Source organism: Lepeophtheirus salmonis, chromosome 1 (assembly GCF_016086655.4).
Source record: "Lepeophtheirus salmonis chromosome 1, UVic_Lsal_1.4, whole genome shotgun sequence".
NCBI classification, from domain to species: Eukaryota; Metazoa; Arthropoda; class Copepoda; order Siphonostomatoida; family Caligidae; genus Lepeophtheirus; species Lepeophtheirus salmonis.
The window spans coordinates 17,194,107-17,213,547 of record NC_052131.2 but is presented as its reverse complement, the minus strand read 5'-3'; positions in this window follow the sequence as shown (position 1 = coordinate 17,213,547).

Here is a 19,441-nt window from a genome sequence, read left to right as displayed (position 1 = left end):
TCTGTTTGCTCAAATGAAAATGTATCATAAGAGCTTTTACATATAAACAATAGGAAAATAGCTTTGGTACATTGCAAAATATAAAACTTCACGTGAGATATCTGCTATGCGTTGTTAATCTAGTCAAAAACAATTCAAAGTTCTTCATTTTATAAGATCACGAATGAAAATAGGGGGTGCAATCTTTATTTAACAACCAACACAATTTTATTTAAAACGGATTTTCTCATATGCTTATCATAAGATTTTCGTAAAATTCAATGCTAAATGAAAGCAGAATATAAAATTGTTTTTATTATTCCATATAATTGCCTTTGGTGTCAAAACAACAAACAAAATCCTACCAGAACATGCACTCAAAGTCTGTTGTTAAACAACGGCTGCACACTGTACTTATCCTTTGGAAGCAAGATTTGATTTATTTTTCAAAAAGACTAACGTCATTACTTAATATCTATATTAAAAAAACTAAAGTATGTCTACCTGTGCGTTTATTATGGATGAGGACATAGATCAGCATACATTTTTGAGTGTGCTAGTGTTGCGTAAGATTACGTCAACCGTTGTATGTTCCCGCTGTATGATATACTTATATATTGTTTGAAAAAAAATATATATAGATTATTCTAGCATAAATATCCTTCAAGACCTTCAAGTCTGAGAAATATTATTGCAAGACAATTTCCTTGCAATTTTTTGAAATTAATATAATCCTCAAAGAAATAGATTGAGAGGATGGTAAGGGGGGGGGGGATATATAGCTTAGAGCCTCCTAAAATATGTTTAATATGGTACCCTTAAATTGGCCTCGGGGTAGTGCTGGAGTCCTAAAGACCACCGCCAATACATCCAAGGAAACCCTCTAATACCAAAAATAGTTCCTTACCAATCCTCTTGATCAATTTCTTAGAAGATATAATTTAAAAAATTGCAAGGAAATTGTTTTTAATCCTTGTGAAGCTTGTAATAATACAATTAAGATAAATAATATTCCAACTGGAAGATTTTTTTCCCTTTTAAAGGTTGCGAGATGCAATGATTATCTTTTTGTGATTTATATCCAAAAATATATATATAAAATATATCTGTGAGTGGCATTTAGAGGAGTTTCAAATTCCCTCAAGGAGTTTTTTCAATACAGAGGTTAAAAGACTTACATATTGTACATAAAAAAAAACACAATCATTTGAGGTCAATTCCTATTGCCCACATTATGATACCATATTATGGTTAGCGTTTATTCCACTTTTTTTTTCTTTTCTTTTATGGTTATTGGGCCGCGTATGGTGTATACATATATATGTAAAGTAGACCTATTACGCATTGGTATGCAAAGTAATTACCTTGTCTGAAATAACAATAAAGTAATAGTAAAAATTAACTTTGTAGTACATTATAATTGTATAAATACAAGAACAGCTTAATAAAGTATGTAGGGAAGGCTGCAATCAGTGGATACGTCCCGTAAATTTACATTAAAATTGTAAACATAAAGTCATTTTTTTTATATATGTGGCCATCCGTCTGTAAAATAGTGGCGGAGGAGTGTGGTGTTATTATAGAGTCTAAATTCTGAATATTTTTTGGCATTGCCATTAGTTCTATTCTTGCAATGAAATAATTAGAATGTGTATTTGTCGTCGAAAACAAATATTTAAATGAAAAAGGTAGACATTGTAAAATTATAAACTTCAAATATAGCTCTTGAGTTACTTAAGAATAAAATATATTATTCATTTAACTTTCACCCTTTTTGTATAAGATAAAGATTCCTCAAGAAAATCTTTCAGAAAAAGTTTTTAAGAGAAACAAAAAAAAATAATATTTTTGAAATACCAAAGTTTGGTTCATTGAATGTATAGACATTCGGGGACGTCACCTAGCTGAGAATATGTTCAAAACTGCTTAAAATATAACTTTAATTTTGTGCTATCACTATACACAAAAATAAAACTTTTCTAATTTATATAATTATATTGCCTGTAGGAAAAAGGAATTTATCTTATAGATTATTGTAAAAAAAAAAAATCAGACATTTTCATTAATGATTTTTTGAGAAATTGGTAAAAACTGATTTTGTGGAAGGCAAAGTATTTTTTGGAAGGAGAAATTTTTTGTTAAAAATGGCGTCAGTTTTTCATTGTTTTTGCTCGTCTCTTTTCAATTATTAATTTTTTTGTGAACAGTTGGCATACATTTAATACAGCTCAAAATTCACTTATGAATAAGTAACTTGAGATATAGTGAAAAAAAGTTATCGTTTTTTCGAGAAAATCAATATTTTATGTTGATTTTTTTCCTTTTTTAATTTGCTAAACAAAAATAAGTTTGAACTCCGATCAGTCCTTAACAAATTAAAGTTAGAAATATGTTGACTAAATAAAAAGTGTAGCACTATATAATTACTAACATATTATGAAGTTTCAATAAAATATATTTCGAAAAGATAAAAAGGTTGTGTATATATGTTCTAGGTAAAATTAGTTATTTTGATAAAATACAATAAATTTACATTTTGCATGTTATCCCTCAAAACTGGTTCATTTCAATTCAAAAGGCATAATGAATATATATAGACGCTGTAAAAGTAATTGTTCCAGTATAATATTGAAACTCATTTCTATATAAATATTAATATTTTTAATCTCATTTTGAAATGTGACACTTAGTCCAAATCGACAGTCCAAACTTTTCCTTCTAACGGGACCAATTGCAATATTTGACGAGTCGCATACAATAGTAATTTGTGGAGAAAACTGATAGTATGTAAATCCTTTTAAAAAAGATTCAAGCAATAGGCACGTTGTATTAAATTTTGGCAGATTTAAGTGAAACCAACTTTGATCAATTTAGCTCAAAGCAAGAAGTTGTTCCAACTATTTTTCCGTCTCCCCTACGTAAAATTGAAGCACTTTTGAATGAGACTGCTTTCTTTCTAAGAATCTATTTTGTTTGTTGGATAAAAAATACTCCATATAACATAAATACATTATTGAATGTATCTCAATTAAAACCATTATTGTGCAACAAACTACATGTTTGTTGTCATGGCTACATATAGTATCCTCTTTAAGTAAGGATAAACCTCATTAGGTTAGTCGAAACATCCTTTACTTAATATCACCATTATAGTAAAGGAAATTTCTACAACGTTCATACATGGATAATTTTATATATATGTCCAGAGCTGTATAAAACGTGTTCAAGAAAGTGGTGGCTGCTTTTTCTAGTTGGCAATCTGAACCAGTTTTTTGTATTTCCAAATCTGTTGTTATTATTTAACTCTTGAAGACATAACATCTATGTTTAGCGTAATAAATAGTGCGTTTGCTCATGAAAGAGGAAGAGTCCCAATGAGGGATTGCTCGGGAGTTACAAGTGTAACTTGGAGTCGAATTGAATATCGACATCAGATTAATTACATCTTATATGCTTTGAATTGGTCAGTTTTTCTGCAAAAAATATAAAATGCCATAATCTATACCTTTTCTACAAAATATTTATAGACCCCCCCCCAACAATAGTGTATTCTCTAGTTTTTACTGTAATGGCCCTTGTGCTCCTTGGAGAATCGTAAAGAGTCCAGGTATCTTCAAATGGTCAGAATTACCAGGATTTATTTTTATTTTGACAAAGTCGTGATACATATTTTAGGGATCACGGTCTAAGTATATTTTACTTTATATTTAGTGTTATATACATAGAACTGGGATCCTTACCAGTGCATTTGATCCGGTATAATACCAGTAATCAAATGAGAAAAAAAAGTCTATTGAAGTCTTGATCAGCGAATTTGATCAAAGATTTAAAAGTTCGATAATTGTGATGGTGTATTTCAACTGGTTAATTACTCCTTATCATCTTTGCCAAATAGTATATCGAATGAGCCGGTTTAACAATTTGTAAAAAATGGAAACGTTGCTTGACTGCAAATCGAGTAGATTCACCTGTAATCATATGATGAATAATAGAATGTGCTCAAGTCATCATCATTTATATAATAATATTTATGGATTGGATTACTACGAGTATTTGAGCTTCCAATACAATTATTTATTTGTGGTGTTTGGATCGACATGGTGTGCGACTCTATTTTCTCTGAGATGAATGCGTTGAAAAATGAAAAGTGTACTAAACTGAGTACTGATATCCGATAAAGAGGATCCCTACAACCAGTCTAGATTCGAACTTAAAAATGTAGCTCAGAATTCGTAAGAAAATTAAGGTAATTCCTGTTAAAAACAGGGCTTGATGATCATTAAAATTAGTCACTAACCAACAGGACAAGTCAATATATATAAATTGTATATAAGTAACTCAGAATAATACAAATAATGGATCATTTTTAGACTAGTACAGGAGAAATATCAGGATATATTTGATTTAAAAGGAGCAAAGTATTTTTTTGTATTGTCTATTTGACGTTTGAGACGTTGAAAAAAGGTAATAATTATGATTTGAACAAAGTGACTGTGTATCCCTAGTTATAATATGCATTCATAAATATTTCGTTATTGTGACCTCCGAGATTATCTCTTCAGCTCATATTGGCTAACACCGAACAACTGTGAAGAACCTCTGACATAGAATATAGTACATTAAAATGAAACTAGTTAAATACTTTTAAATATATATATTTTTATAGTACTTCCAAATTGAGCGACCATAATTTATTTTTACGATCCCTATAGGCATTTTAAGCACTTAATGGTGGAAATATACACCCCAATGTATATATAACATAGATCATTACAAAATACAGCGCTACCATAGGAGTAACATCTTAATGGTTTTGCTAAATGCCTTTTGAAAGGGCATAATATTATTTCTTTGAAAACATCGTATTTCTTCTAACAAAGATGACTAAGAGTAATTAGTATGTGTGTTTACTTTAAATCCATCTCAAAAATAAATAAAATCTTGCGAAAAATGCATAACATATCCCCTCACTCTGCTGAGCATCAATAATCTAGAAAGGCAGCCATCTCTGATTGTACCAGTGTTTCTCAAACTTTTGATCATGTTTTATCTCTCCCGAGTCCTTTACCTCTTGAAATTATTTTACTTACTGTTACATGATCCCACAAAGAAAAATAATGCTTAATATTTTTGAAATGAACATAAAATTGAAAAAGAATAAGCTTATTTTTATGTTGATTACTCCAATAGGAGCCTCAAACCCATAAAAAGGCGAACACTTAAAAAGAATTGAATTAAAAATTATCAAAACTAGATTCGTGATCGGAAAATTGAAATCGATAATTACAACCTTTTAATAAAAAGGAAATACTTCGTTGAGTGCATCAAAACAACTGAAACCGAATAATGTACTATTGGAGCATGACGTTACCTCACTAACACTTAAATGTACAATATATATTGTTATCAGCTGTGGTTGTTTCTTTTTCTTTTCTTAGAGTTTCAGAAAGTTTGTTGTTTGATTTCGGATTACCTTTTTTTTTTAGCTGTAAGTAAATCTCAACAATGATTGACTAATAATTTCAGAGTTGGAAGAATTGGATAACTACCAACTGATTTCAGGCCTTTGTTCTGTTTCTAATGGGAGGAATGGTTGCATGATACAATGAAGATAACGATGTGAGGCTTGCTTTTTTTTAAATAAAAACAAATAAAGTGTAATTTCCTTTTAGTTGTTTTTATTAATTTTCATAAGTTGAATCTTCTATTCTATAAAGTAACTGACTCTACGTATTATTAATTCAATACAGGAATTACATAGGACTTGGATTTATATATTAATTGAAATCTATCAAGGGTTATCACTTGGCTACAAGAAAAATACAAAAGACTACCTTTTATGTTGTTGTTTAAATTTTCCTTTCCCTTTTGACAGTCGAGGTTGAGAATAGTTAAAAAAACTAGACATGAGCCGGATCTCGACTCCTACTCCATTTATCTATTTTTCTCTGAATTAATATAAGTATTTCTTCATTTTTTTTTTACAACTGCTAAGTCTTTATTTTTGAGCATTGGATGTATAGAAATAAATACATAAAAGGAAAACTGCGATTGTATTAAAATAACATTCAACAATGCTGTTAAAAATCAATTTCCTTCTAATGACATAAAAATCAATTTCCTTTTAATGACATAACAATCAAATTATCACACACTGATAAATACATAAATTCACAAATACATTATAAGAATATTAAAAAACCGAGGAAGATATGGATAGAGAAACCTTTTTTGAACTATCATTTTACCGCAAGAATTATACACCCAGACTTAAATATTTTGAATTGTTTTTTGTACTGTCAAATGATAAAATTTCAGGTTATGAAATTTATGGGAGAGATTCATGGAGGAAATTTTACAAAGTTTAATTCCAAATTTGGTACGTGTATTTGTGGAATTCTGAATGAAAAACACTGAATATGTTGCTGCTACCTAGATAATTGTTCCTCAAATATCAATTGGTTTCATAAGTTTCACTTCTGTTCATTTATGTGCCACAAAAGCATTGATGCTAGTGATGGCAACATTAAAGGAGTTCTTATTATAATTTATCTGAGTAGAGGTAAGGCCAAATAGCATTGTACCTTACGAGACATTTGACGTAGTTCCCTTCAAATTTTGCTGTAAAAACTTGCGTAATTTTAATTTATTTAAATAAGTATTTCCTTATTATTAAAAGTCTCCAGAACAGAAAGTATTACTTGTGGGGAATGTCAGAGAGTGCAGAGGATGGCTCATCTAAGCGTTTGCGAGTCGATAAAAAAAAGTAAACCACTACTTTGATTTTACTTCTTAGTCGATTCGATTAAAGTTTTCAAAAAATCTACATTAGAACATAAATTTGACATGTAATCAATAAAATTGCCTTAGCTCTTTCACACGTTCACAACGTCCCCGGAAACGTCCCACTGCCTCCTTGACTGTCCCGCTTGGTAAATTTCGGAATACCTCCTTATCCTAGCTTTCAGGAATCTTGTTGTTCGGCGGGGATCTTCATTGGAAACTCTTTCAACATTACACAAGAGAAAATAACTCTTTCGGACGTACATCACATTCTCAGAATCAAGAAAATCGAGCGTTGTTTTGCTGGTTTGACAGTGAGCCCCGTCTTGTTAGTAAACCCAAGGTAGGTCTTTCATGATCCGGGGAAATACTTTAGTGTATAGAACACTTATCAAGATCTTAGGTTAGACTATCAGGTCCTACTTGGAGATAAAGTGTGGCAAAACGTGACCTTCGCTAATAACAACGCAATGAACCATAACCTGATATGAGCACTTGGGCTTCATGATCCTGTGAACATGACAAGATTTTTTTGTCATTCACTTATTTCTTCTAAAGTTATGCTTTTATATTTGAGAGAAATGTTTTTTATCTGAGAAGAATCAGACGAGATCTTTAATAGGAGGCTTCTGTTGATTATTTGATTAGTACCTCAGCTCGTTTGAACTTTTCTCATTGTTTGGTGGTGTTAGAAGCTGCCCGTTAAAGCATATAAGCTTTGGTACCGTTGGTCTACATTAAAAACACAATGGGAAGTTGAACAGGACGCTACGTGATGTTGTCAGCGATTGCGTTCATCGATTAGCCAGGATCCTTCTGGTTTTCTTTGTTTCTTTTTCCTCTACACTGCAGGACTTAAGACGATTTTAGTGGCTTCTGGGTTACAAAGTTTCCGGAAAATAATCTTGAGTGGGTTCTCAACAATCTGTTCTATAATTTTTCTGAACTTTTGGACAAATCAAGTAGTGCTCCTAACCGCTTAAGCCGAAAACGCATTTTCGAATTTAACCATTTAAAATTACTTTTATATAACGGATATTACTCCAAAGTACCGGGCCGTGCAAAATTATTTACCGATGATGTAAATATACTTTTTAAGAGGTTTTGTGGCAACCAATCTGATTGTTTCGTATTTTTACTGTTAGAAAAAACAAAAATCCTTCCTGTGAGAGCGTAACAACTTCCACACGTGAGACCATGTCCAATCAGGAAACAAAGAGGATCGAAATTGCAGCCCTCCTCCGAGCGGGAGTGCCTCATAACAACATTAAGGAACAGGTTGGGGACTCGTTGAAGAGAATTTACAACGTTTCCAAGCGATTGGATGCTGGGTGTGATCTCAAGCATTCCCCTGGGGCTGGCAGGAAGCCCACTGTCTCAACAAGGCAAGTAAAGGCAGTGTTCAAGAGGACTCCCAATAGGTCCATTGCCGACATGGCCAGAAAGATGGGAACGTCGACATCAACTGTTTCAAGGGCATTGAAAAGGGCTGGAGGAAAGTCCCTGAGGCGTACTGAACGCCCTCTGCTAACTGAACGTTAGCGAGAAGTCAGACTTGAGCGTGCCAAGAAAATCTTGAATGATATCAAGAGCTCATCTGGACGCATCATCATTTTTTCAGATGAGAAAACTTTTACGGTCGATCCTGTTTTCAACAGGCAAAATGACCTTGTTGTGAGCTTTGGAAATCCAACTGGAAGGCCATGAAGCCGGTATGGTTCCCCACTGGCTCAGATTAACAGCAGAGGATTATGTGAAGATTCTGGCGTCCAAGGTCCTTCCGTGGATCAAATCCATAGTCGGCAACTCTCCTTGGATTTTTCAACAGGATGGACAGTGGCTCAAGGACAATATGAACTTTTGGCCAAGGACTACTGGCCCCCTCAGAGCCCAGATCTGAACCCACTAGACTTCCCTATCCAGGCGCACGTGGAGACCAAAGCCTGCAAAAAACGACAAAAGAACATAAATGCCTTAAAGGCTGCTGTCAACAAGGCCTCGGCCTCCATGGACGCCGATTACATCCAGCAAGTCTGACCAGTTTCATTGAGTCAAATGGTGGCTACATTGATTAAATTTGATCACAAACTATTTTATTATTCTAAAAATGTATGAATAAATTGTTTCTCAAGTCATTCAAATGTCATTATTGTCCGCGATATGTTCTGAACAAAAATCGGTAAATAATTCTGCACGGCCCGGTATGACTTTCTTAACAATAATTGATTCACGAAAAAACGAAATTACGCAACCTTTAATGTTTTGTAAAACACATTCATTTGAAATATTTTTTAGTCTGTTATAATTGGGGGATATACTTTTTTTTTTTTTTTTTTTTTTTTTTTTTTTGTATGTCTTGTTTTGAAATCCATGAATTATAAATTGTGAAATGAGCATAAAAAGCGTCAAACATATTTATAGAGTATTGAAAAGTATGCACTGCTTGAAAACAAAGGAAATAGCTCTGAGTACATGCAAAATAGATAGGTATTTCGTCTAGTCTTTGAAAAATGTTAATCAATGCTTTCACTTCCCTCCAAATATCCTCTTGATCTTCCTTAACACACATAGTTAGAATACAATTCTTTACATTTATTATAATAAAAGGAAATGTTTTAACAAATTTATTTAAAATATACACATTTTTGTACACAATATATTTCCCTTTCAAAAAAAAAAAAGTGGCTTACACTCAAGTAGAGCATTGTATGAGTTCTTGCTAATTAACCTTTTTTCCCCTTAAAGATGTTTTGTTCCACAAAGGAATTTTTAGTTGATTCTTTTTTATTTATAGCTATTGTTTTGTATCAAGTTTTTACCCCTCATCTCATTTTTTTGTTATTGTTACAACTAGTATTGTTGCTTCCGTACCCTCGAGTCTTTTGTATACACCCCCCCCTTCCTCCCATTCAAGCACGAGCCAATTAAAAGAGCTTTCAAAAGATATCAATTATTATTTCTTTGTTTTTCTATCTACTATTATTTAAGAATAAATATTAATTATTTTCTGTCAAAATATAAAAAGCACTGTAATTTTTTTCTGTGTGTTTTTATATACACTCAACCTCGATTATACAGATCCCTGTATAATGGATTTTGGAGGCAATGAAGAAAATTCGGCAGACTAAATGTTGTCTTCTAGGTGGCACGGTAGGTTTATAGAAAGTACTTTATATAAATTTACAGAAAAATAATTTGAAGTACTCCTTTGCTCCTCAAATCGTTTTTATTTTTTTTCGCAATATGTTATTATTATTATTTTTTTTCCTTGAACGAAAATGTATACATGTATGTGTGCTTAGGAAAAATGGAAATTAATAACAAGAATTTGTTGGGGTGTCATTTTCTATAAGAAATAACTGCAGGCAATGCCAGGTACTACCGCTAGTAATTTAATATATAACTGTATATTTTAATTTTGGGCATTTTTTATAACTAATGTAGTTACTATTTACTATTAATATTTTTTTGTCAAGTAACATTGCAATATTTCTCTTTACCTGCTCAATTCTAAATCATATTAATTAATAGATACAATCAAATGTTACAATTATAGTTAAATCAGTTTAATAATGCGGAAGAAGCCAATTGTTTTGGAGGTTGTTGCCGAAGTATACGCTAATATTTCGGAACGAAGAAAAAAAACTTGAACAAAGAGAGAAAGGATAAATTCTCGGGATTATTGGGGCAAATGCATTTGGAACGCACAGCCTCGCTGTAAGGGACTATCGTCTTGAACAAAAACCCTCTATAAGTCCGTTAGATCGAGGTTTAATTGCTCATACAATACCCCCACGAGGTTATACATTATATTTAGAAGATAACGTTGGTTTTTACGTATCTGCAAAATTATCTGCTTGCATTCAATATCTTTCTGTTAGAGATTGAGTTTTTTGGTATAAAAGTATTACACATCATTGAGACATTCAAGAGCATTTTTTGATCGCTTGAAAAATGAATGATAGTCAAATTGTAAAATAAGGAGAGGTGTGGATTTTTGAAACTTTTTTCCTGGTTTCATTCTGGAGGAGAGATTTTAAAATTTGCTAGGAAATACAGTCAGCTGTTTTCTCGTGTTGGGGTAGTGACGAAAATGTGTTTCGTGGCAAAAATAAGCATAAATATGAAAAAATATTATTAACATACGAGGGTTTATATTTAATTCAAATCTTAAAATATACTGAAATGCTTATGAACTATAACACTCACTATAAGAGACTTATCACAAAAACAAACAAAAGCTGCTATATTTAAAAAAAAAACACATTTTTATTTGAAAAAATCAAAATATGTTTATAATATACATCATGGAGCATCCAGTGACTTGTTTTCATATTCACAATCACTCATTCATACAGATTTAAGGGCAACATTTGCTTTATTAATATGGAAGATATACCTTTAAATATATTAAAATTATGTTATTACATCATTCTATATTCTCATATACAGAGTATAGACAGTTAATTTACTATTACATTAGCAAGGATGTGTTATTTTTTTCCAATTAACCTACTTTTTATTATATAATTGATGCAAAGTAAAATTAAATATTAAATTGGAAGAATCTATCAATTTTAAAGGGATTTTTTGTACCTATATATTCGATTTAATTTAAACTTATCCGTTTTACAATGGCATCACTTAATATAGTAATATGTCTTTTTACTCGTAAGCCATTTGATGAAGTTTCATCCAGATTTTTTTAAGTCCTTGACGAACACAGTCAATGGAGCCATAGGCAATGATGTCAGAGGCCTATGTCCAAGCTTTCTTCAATGACTTCCAGATAAGATTTAGAGGTTTTTTGTCCCACATACAGCCTCCTTTTTCACTTATATTTTGTTCATATTTATGTAAAGACTATTAATTCTAAATCTTTTATTTTCTACAGCTACGGTTCTTGATGAAGTCAGAGTGCAAAAAAAGAAAATATTTACACCCAGTATTTTAACATGTGGGAGTATAAACTGTTACCGGTAATTTTGCTGCGAACATTTTCGTCGCTGGTAATTTTAACTCAAGGATATTTAGCAGACTTATTATGTCTTAATATTATAGGTTCGAACTTTACAGTTGTACGTCAATTATATCTTCTATATTTATAAAGTAAAGTTTGTCTTTCTTAAATGACCGTATATATAACAAGTCATCGGGTGCAATGTATATAATGATAGATATGTCATAAATATATTTTGATCTCAGAAATAATAATGTAGTTGTATTAAGGATACAGGTATTCTAGGCGTGTGCATATAGCATCAACCGCAGAGTGCACTGTTGAAGGCGTGAGCCTTTATAAAGAAGCACTGTTTCCATTTGTTTTTATGGGTATTATCCGTCCCTTATGTACATCATAATTCATATGCATTTTCAGTATATGTTAATATTTGAATAAAATATGAACCTAGGTATGCGAAATTGTATTGTTAGTGAGCAATCTTAAGACTAAAGTACTCATAAACCATCCCATAACATTTTTTTTAAACTTTTATTATTGTTCTTTCATTATTGTGGAGAGAGCATGTCATATAAATTGATAATATAAGTACTGAGTAGTTATGTGTGCGTGTAAAACAGAGAGAGTAACACTGAGGATTTATTGGGTAGGTATCTTCTATTTATTTAAGAAAAAATTGTCTTATGACCGACGCCTAATGACTCCGGGCAATTTGGGGTACTATAATGACTTCGAATAATATCTGGAGGAGAACATTTTCCAATCGCGCAACCTAATAATTTATTTTACTGGGTGACAAAGTTGCGAGTAAGATTAAAAAACTATAGGTATGCACTTAAAATATTAATGCAAAAGTGTATTAAATCTACAAATTGTAAAGATAAATTTATAAAGAATTTTATAAATTACCGGGTGGGTCAATAAAGTCCGAGGCTGACAAATAAAACGAAGATTATTTTTCAAAATTCGAATTTAATTTTCAAGATAGTTTCCGTCAAGAGCAATACAATCAGTCCAAAGCTTCTCTAAGAATTTGATGCCTTTCGATTTGTCAAGTCTCTCAAATTAGGCTTCAGTTTCGGCAATCACCATATTTTGCAATCCATATCTTTTTCCCTGGAACATTTTTTTTAGTTCTGAAAAGAGCCAATAGTTCTTAAAGTCAATTTCAGCAATATCTGATGCACTGTCTTTGAGGCATCTAAGTTTCGGCGGTGTGTCTCAAAGTCAGGGAGAGGATTGGGAAGATCCTGGCCGCAAATGGAGACCACTTTATTTAGTTTTTTTGTATAAAATATGCTTACTTTTCGGTTGATTTTCAAAAAATAAATCATTTTTGAAGTATACTTGAATATTCTTACCAATGGTGTCACTTAAGATTCAATTAGATCACTAATAAGATGACTAAAAACCTCAAAAGTGGAATGAAAACTATAACAATAATATAAGTAGGTTGTGTGTAAATTTTAGAGAGTCTAAAAGGCATCAGCTCGTAGTAATTGAGGCCAAAGCAAAAAGTGTTGCCAATGTCCCGGCTCTCATCTACCCAAGATTATGTAGACTCTTTCTTTCCCTTTATTTTTTTGAGAGACGTCTGCTGATGTCCTCTGAAGAAACAACATAACTTATATCATTCTATGTTTCAACATATCATCCATTATATAGTCATCCATCTTCGAATTAAGAAAAAAGAAAATCAAAAATCGTCTTTTTATATATGTATATAACATATATTATTATTGTTGTTTCCTTCAAAAACAACAATAATAAGAGACTAAGACTTGGAATACTCCACCTACAATATTTTAAGATCATTGTTTTGATTTTAATGGATCTAGATGCTTTTAAACAAAAAACAAGATGGATGTGTAAACGGAAGTTTCGTTTCAAAAGTGGTTTATAAGTTTCTAAGCCATTGCCATTAAAAAGAAAAAGCAAACACTGAAGAGGTTTTATGTTGGTACATATTGGTGTTGAGACTAGGTCCAAGACCGAATTATTCTGTCGGTTCAAATCTTAATGAATTTTTTTAATGTACAGATATTTTCATTTTCAAATCGTGCACGTACTTAAGGGTCTCAAACCGGTCTAGGATTTTCAGACCGAACCCCAACACTAGTAACTTTGTGGAATGGGGCAGGGGGTAATTGAGCTTGTTTTAAGGGAAGATAAAATATAGTATTGAGGCTCACAGAGCCACTTCATCAACCTGCCTGAGACAAAAAAGCTGCTGAGTCTTGTTGCCAGACCCAAAGCCGATCACCAGCGATTTTCTTGATCCAAAGCAGTACAATTTATTTCTGTTGTGGACAAAAATTATGACGCGGGGCAACTACGCTGCTTGTTGTTGATACATAAATGTTTCTGCCTGTAAAAAATACAACTGCATCATAATAAAATCGCCGGCCCGCGCAATCAACCTTTCACTTTGTAGATAAAATACCTCCATCCAGTCAAAAATAGAAAAGTTCAGCCTATTACATTTGCAAAGGTTTTCTCCGTTGCGATGATTTTGGTGAACAATTATTTGACTATGAACCATACTGAGGTCTCGAATGTGAAAGAAAACAATAGAGAAATGACTCTGAACCATGCCATACCTCCAAAACAACTCAAGATTGGTTCAAGGAGCACTTAAACGCTTGAGTTTCCAAGGATATTTGGCTCCCTAGCTTTTTTGACCTATTCCGATAGATTACTTTTTCTAGAACTACCTTGAGTCAAAGGAAGCCAACAGAAGTACTCACACTACCAAAAAGTCCCTGATAGACCCCATCATATTTGAATTCAAGAATTTAGTTCAGGCTCTTGTTACCAGGACCTGTGCGCGGTTCAGGACACGAATTAAGGCCGTTTTTGAAAACGATGGAGGCTACTTTGACTAGAAATGTTCTGATGATTGATTCTGCTCCTCAGTCGTTGTTTTTTTTGAATAAATCTTTTAATATGACCAATTTATGTTGATTTAAAGTACATAGTTTTGTTGTTATACCCAGTAAATACTATGCCTTAACACTACCTATATATATTAATTAGTATTTTAACACATTGAATTTGATAACTGCAAACAAAATTACATCATTGCAAAATTAAATATGCTCCCAGTCTTGCATTTGCTAAACATGTGTGATACTTTGAATAATTCCTTCTTTTGATGAAGAAGAACTCCAGCCAAAAGCTGTGACACTGTCAAAGGAAGCATCAATCAGTTTATCGATGCAACAACATCGACAAATATATGATTCGTTTTTCATTATAAAAATAAATATGCAAAGAAAAAAGATTGATTTTGAAATGATAATTATCACTTGCCTCATCTTGAGATTGATGAACATATTATTCTTAACTTTATAAGAATCAAAGTGCATTTTATGTCTGTTATTATAGTATGAAGGACAACATCTTCAAAAAAGTATTTGGTTTAATATAAAATAAGAAGAGTTCCTTTTTTTATTTTCATAGTAGTTTCCTTTAAAAGTAGAGGAGATTGAAGACATTTGCAACACCTTTAGCTTTTCGCTAAATTACTCAAAGTTTTTTGCGTAGTTTTAGACAAATTATGCAAATAGGAAAAAAATATAATTGTGCATCATTTGAAGGGCTCTACCTCTCTTCAAAAATTTGTCAAAATTTATGTCTTCATAGATTTAAACCGTATTTCTAAAATAATACTAATTTTAGGAGTTATTTTTAAAACAAGAATGGACAATCAGTAGAGTGCAAAACCTCCACCTATGGTCATTTTTTGGTATGATCTTGACGTCTCAAAATGTAATAGCCTCTTATTGTAACCATATATAAACTTAGTACCAAGTTTGATCAAAATCGATCCGTAATTTTTATTGTTATATTTTATTTTATTATTAAAATCAATTGTACTAAAATTTAGCATCATTTGGAGGGATCTACCGGTCTTCAAATTTTTATCAAACTTACGTTTTTCCATAATTAAACGATTTAAATAATACAAAAATGATTATTTAAAGATATTTTATTATTAAAGTCATTCAAAATATAGAAAAAATATATACGTAATTTAGAGATTATAATCCACGACAAAACTCAGAATTTAAACTTTCTTTTGTGTCTACAATTTGGGATTTCTTCTCAAGATTGCATTTTTTTTTCTTATAAAGCCATCTCTAAAGTTATTGTTATTTCAGCTTTGTGAAGCATCTGTTACTAGTTTAACAAATCTTTCCACTGATTGCGCGTGACAAAAGGAAAATCAATAATTTTCTAATTTCTTATTTTTGGCTATCATTATAAATATTTCGAAGAACCAGTGATACTGTAACTTGATATTCGTGCCGCACAATAATCTCGGTGTAGTTTTTTTGCATGAAAGTTATTTTTGGTGGTTTAAATATTCTGTTTTTAGTGTTAATTGCAGTTCCTCTAGCTTGTATTATTCTTTGCAATACCAACTCCCGAATGCAGTTCCGCTCATTAGCAACATAGTCACAAGTAGGCTTTCTTGGTGTGCAAAAAGACAATATTTCCGTCAATAACAGGGTCTACGACACACCTAAAATTTTCTAGTAAAAATCTAGAGCAAATAATCAGTTCAAAAAATGCTTAGGTCCATGAAGTTTTTTTGCTTGATTTGGAATCACACTGGAGTATTGCCTTTAAGCACGTAGTTAAAAAGCACTTGCAAGTTTTTTGATGAATTATGAGTACTTGCGTAAGTCTGAGTAATCGATAAGCAGTACTAAGCCATCTTGAGTGTACCAATTTTCCAGATTTATAGCTTGCCACCTAAAAATACAGGAACTAGTTGAAACAGCTTGACCTAATTTTTGAAACGTACTTAGTTGTTTTGGCGCATTCTTCGGCAAGTTAGGCAAATTACCCGTCACCGAAAAAAAAAAAAAAAAAAAAACGACATTTTCATATCACAGCCAGTCAATCGTTTCCCAATATTATTTAGGACCCAAAAGGCCACCATCCAAACTCAAAAATAAATGAAGAAGGAGTAACTCATTGGCATGAATCATTCAAATTCACAATTATAACGGTATCTCTAAATATTGAATCACGCCACCTTTCCGACTGGTGTTAGTTGCAGTTCCAACGGAAATTATACTATCTAAATTCCAACCTTGACCCTCTAATAAATTTGTTATTGAAGTAAAAATGGCTTTACTTGTTACACAACTTGGCGTTGTGTGTCCCAAATAAAAATATCCAAGATCTGATAAAGCTGAGATGTGATCTTCTATAACTTCTTTGCGATGGTAACAGTCCCCTATTTCCTTATTTATCTGATTTTTGTCTTTTAATCGATAAAAGTAAATACTGCTAATGACAAAACCTTCAAAAGCTTTCGAAACTTTTCCACGACCATTAGATACAGCTCTGTGAATCTTGTTTTTATCAATAACCAGAGCTGAATTTTTGACAGAAACTAAGTCAAAGTCAACCAAAGCTGCAGCAGCAGATTGTGTTGATAAACCGTATCCATCACTGACCTATACTAAAAAAATATTTTACTAAATTTCAAGTTTATTTTTTTTTTTTTTTGGATTATAATCTTTACTTTATTTATACTATTTTTTTATGTTTTAGATCATTGATCTTAATCCTAAAATAACTCTCAAAATTATTTTTTGTATTATTTTCGACATATGGTTTAAGCCTATGAAGACGTAAATTTTTACAAAACCTTGAATAGCGGTAAAACCCTTCTAATGATGCACAATTTTTTTTTTTACTATATTCGTTATCTGATTATAATTACACAAATTACGATACCTCTTGTGTTTGCATGAATAAAAAAAATATATTAAGGGGATATTCTACTGCATATCTCTGCTACTGTATATATTTATCCCAAGGTTATACCAATCAATAATTGTTCAACAAATTACACTCGATAAATGTTGGAACTGCCCTGTAACCAGAGATAATGGTTAAAAAATATCGAACATGTGCAATAAAGTAAAAAAATTATACTAAATAATATTTATTAAACTTCTGTTAGTGAACTGGAAATTATACATCCCAAGGTTTATAAAAAAGCTTCTTATTCTTTTCAATCTTGCTTTAATTGTCTATACTTTTACGTATGCTCAAGAAACTTAAGAATCATATTATATAAAATTCTTTATATGTCTAAATTATGTATTTTTCTTGACTTATTTGTACATATAGCTTGTATTAAAAGCTGTTGCTTTGTTTTTCCTTTAACTTTCGTAAATTCTTTTTTTGTGCCAAAATAATAGTTTTGTAGATGTTATTATATATAATATAATCGGTACGCAACCTCATCATAACCTAATGGCATTAACTTTATTTCTAAAGTTTCCAAAAAGGGATCTAAGTTTTATATTTTCAGTATAAGAATAACAATTTTAATTTATGTAATTATTATAATAGTTTAATCCGTTTTATTTTGGGGCTTTCTTTTTTACTACTTTCACTAACCGCATTATAAAAAGGACGTTCACTAACAAAGAATTAATACATAAATAACTGAACTTTTCTATTGCAGCTCTGTAGTTTAAATGTAGAGGAAAACTTGAAAGCCAGGATAATTGAAGTTGATTTAGTCATAGGAACCAGTCTCAATTCTCAAAAATACTTTCAAAGTAGAAGTGATTCTATGAAAAATTGAAGAATTAATTTACATTGCCAGATGCTAGTAAGTTCTGTGTGTTCAATATATCTAGAAAAAGTCGTAGAAAGAGAGCTTGATATTTAAGTAAACTTTGCGAGAAAAAAACACAATATACGTGTACCTCTTACCCAAGATTTCAACAGATAAGAATGAATAACCAAAGTGAAAATTTTTATTAATTAATACAATCTTATAATTCGTATATAAACATATTACTTTTCCATCTAATTCCATGTCTGGATATCAATGATAATTTTTAGAATTTTTTTCTTAAATACAAATTTGTAATATCACAATGATTATGTTAAATTTTGAGAAGTTTAATTGATAATTTTTTTTAATCTCTGGGAATTTGTTTATTTGAAATACATATTTTTTGTTTCAGAAAAAACACAAACTTTTCATGATGTTCAGCTTTTAAATTTCATATTTATTACAGTTGATTAAGATAAGATTTCACACATCAATTAATAAGTACTTGCCTGACATATATACGACAACATTACTAACCTTCAAACAGTACGTTTCAAAATTATATTGGATTATACTCGTTAGCTTAGAGATTACAGTCGCTTTATTGACAGCAGCTCTGTAATCTACTTTCACCGACTGATCTCCACTCAACAAACTATTTTCATGATTTTGGCGTGTAGTGGTGAATCTATGCTGTATTCATTCTCACACAATGACACAAGAAAACCGTTTTATTTCGTTCAAGAGCTCCAAACACCTCTCTAAATCGTCGATATATTGTATATTGTTGTTGTTAGTACAATGTGAGCCAACGTAAAATATTTGAATATGTAAAATAGTGAAGGCACTACTTTTTGATATTTTTATGGTGTCAGCTATCTTACGCAGCTTCATTTTATGGTCTTTATCATCAGTATTTATCATGTTTTCCGGAACAACCACCAATTCTTGAAGACCAGAGATTTCAACTTCATCGTTGCTTGTAACACCGCGTTTAAATTCAGAATGCCACTCAATAATAGGTGAATTTCCTGTTACTGAATCTCAATAATGCTTATAGAGCCACTGCTTGGCTTTAACAGTGTTTTTCCATAACCAAAATAGTGATTAATTTAAACACTAAA